Source organism: Globicephala melas, chromosome 8 (genome assembly GCF_963455315.2).
Source record: "Globicephala melas chromosome 8, mGloMel1.2, whole genome shotgun sequence".
In the NCBI taxonomy this organism is placed as follows: domain Eukaryota; kingdom Metazoa; phylum Chordata; class Mammalia; order Artiodactyla; family Delphinidae; genus Globicephala; species Globicephala melas.
The window spans coordinates 81117131-81119637 of NC_083321.1; the positions used below are offsets into that span (position 1 = coordinate 81117131).

General features: G+C 54.0%; 1 pseudogene; it reads left to right on the forward strand.

The window, feature by feature from the left end:
• The first annotated feature begins 806 nt into the window (after nucleotides 1-806).
• On the forward strand, nucleotides 807-2105 carry LOC115844651 (probable G-protein coupled receptor 45; annotated as a pseudogene).
• The last annotated feature ends 402 nt before the right edge of the window (nucleotides 2106-2507 follow it).

Here is a 2507-nt window from a genome sequence, read left to right on the forward strand (position 1 = left end):
GCTCAGTAGTTGTGGCACACGGGCTTCGTTGCTCTGCAGCATGTAGGATCTTCCTGGACCAAGGCTCAAACCCACGTCCCCTGTATTGGCAGGCGGATTCTTAACCACTGCGCCACCAGGGAAGCCCCAACAGCATCCTTTAAAAGAGTTTATCTGGGGGGATAGTGTCTTCCTTTTCATCAGTGTTTCCAAAACTAACATTCTAGCAGCACTACAGTTGTCCAAAGTGTTACCATTAAGGGAAATTGGGGGAAGGGTACATGGGATCTTGCTGGATTATTTTTTAAAACTGCATGTGACTCCACACTTAAACAAATAGCAGCGGCATCAACTACCATTTATTCATTCAACAGAATTTCTTTTGAACATCTTCTCTGCTGGGGACACAGCAAACCACACAGACAAAACCCTGCTCTCATGGAGCTGTCTCTCTACTGGGGGTTGCCTCAGCCAAAGCTTCACTGGATCAGGATGTTTGTAATTCAAGTTATAAAATACATGCTGATTATGGAAATGTTGATTACAAATTCTGGTCCCCCACAAGGTAGGTCTGATCAGGTTTCCTGGGTTACATGACAAGGCTCGTCGTATTTGTGAAGACCAAGCCTTTTCCCCACGTGGTAAATAAGTGAGTCAGCTCCACTCTGATGTTTAAAATACCTGTAAAAGGTAAAAACTGCTCTATTCAACCCATGCTTGGAAGGTCTAACCCCCTTCTCTTTCATGCTTCTTTGCAACAGGCCAGTGAGAGCGTCCAAGTAGAAAGCTGCGGACACAGTCATTGTCACGGAGATGATGAGGCTGTGATGAATCGCAAATCCCAGCCAGTTGCTCCCAAAGAGGCAGGCTCCTCCCAGCCCTTGCAGCGCCCTCTAGATCCAAGAAAACCGGCAGGAAAATGCAGCCAGCAGAAAGAATGCAGCAGCCCCTGAAGCGCTGAGGCCCCTTCCTCTCCTTTCTGCCCCAGCTCCAGGACTTCCTCCATGATGGCCTCTAACCGCTCGTCCATTGAGACCTACGAATACCTGCTGCCCAAAGGGAGCCACGCGGCAGACTCTCGGGCACCCCCTTCACCTGCGCCCCTCAGGATGTCCCTGGCAGTCCTCATGATGCTGATGATCGTGGTGGGGTTCCTCAGCAACACCGTGGTCTGCATCATCGTGTACCAGAGGCCGGCCATGCACTCCACCATCACCCTGCTGCTGGCCATGCTGGCCTTCTCGTACATCATACTGTCCTTGTGTTTCATGCCCTTCACCGTCGTAACCCTTATCACTGTTTCCTGGCACTTCGGGGACTCCTTCTGCAGTCTCTCGGCTGCGCTCTACTGGTCCTTCGTCCTGGAGGGCGTGGCCATCCTACTCATCATCAGTGTGGACCACTTCCTCATCATCGTCCAGCGTCAGGAAAGGCTGAACCCCCGCAGGGCCAAGGTGATCACCGCCGTGTCCTGGGCTCTGTACTTCTGTGTCTCAACCCTGTTGCTGGGCGACTGGCCGCAGGTGGAGGTGCCAGCGCGGGCACCATAATGCATGCTGGGTTACACCGAGTTGCTGGCCGGCCGCGCCTAAGTGCTGACGCTGGTGGGGGCCGCCTTCTTCGCGACCTTCGCCGTGATGCTCAGCTCCTACCTGGGCATACTGCACACAGTGTGCAAGGACGCCGTGCACGTGCACAACAAGTCCTACAGCCTGGACCTGCAGCTGCCAACCTGCACCGGCCTGCGGGGGCTCCAATGGCAGCAGCAGGTCAGCCTGGACCTGAGCTTCAAAACCAAGGCCTTCACCACCATCCTGATCCTCTTCGTGGGCTTCTCGCTGTGCTGGCTGCCACACTCTGTTACAGCCTGCTGTCCCGTGTTCAACTGGAGGTTCTACTGCGGACACACATTCTACACCACCAGCCTCTGCGTCCTAGAGCTCAGCTACCTCAAGTCTGTCTTCAACCCCATCATCTACTGCTGGTGAATCAAGAAGTTCTGTGAGGCCTGTCTGGAGCTGCTGCCTCAGACCTTCCAGATCCTCCCCAAAGTGCCTGAGCGGATCCGGAGGAGAAGCCAGCTGAGCACCATCTACGCATGAACCAAAAACCAGTACCCTGTGTAGGGGAGGGGCAGTTAGCCCCACCCCCACCCCCCATCCCCTGCTGCCCCCCACTCAGCTTCCTGGGACTTCCGTGCAGTCAGCACTTGGTGGGGCCTCTTAAGTACAAAGGGACTTATTTTTTACCAGGTGAGCTGCTTCTCCCAAGTTTGCACCATGAATTATTTTTGTTTCTCGCTGAGGGTCTGATGGAAACTGGATGGTCAAGTAAAAAGGGGAAAGGGGTGGGTGATGAAGGAGTTGGGTCAAACCTTAGGGAGGCAAGGGGATCAGGGAGGGAGGTTGGCTGTGGGGCAGGAGGAAGGCTCTGTCTAAAGAGTTCCCTCAAGACCTGCCTCGGAGGCACCCATTGTGCCATGTTCTGATGTGAGAGATCCAAGTAGGTTCATCGCTGGGTCATCAATC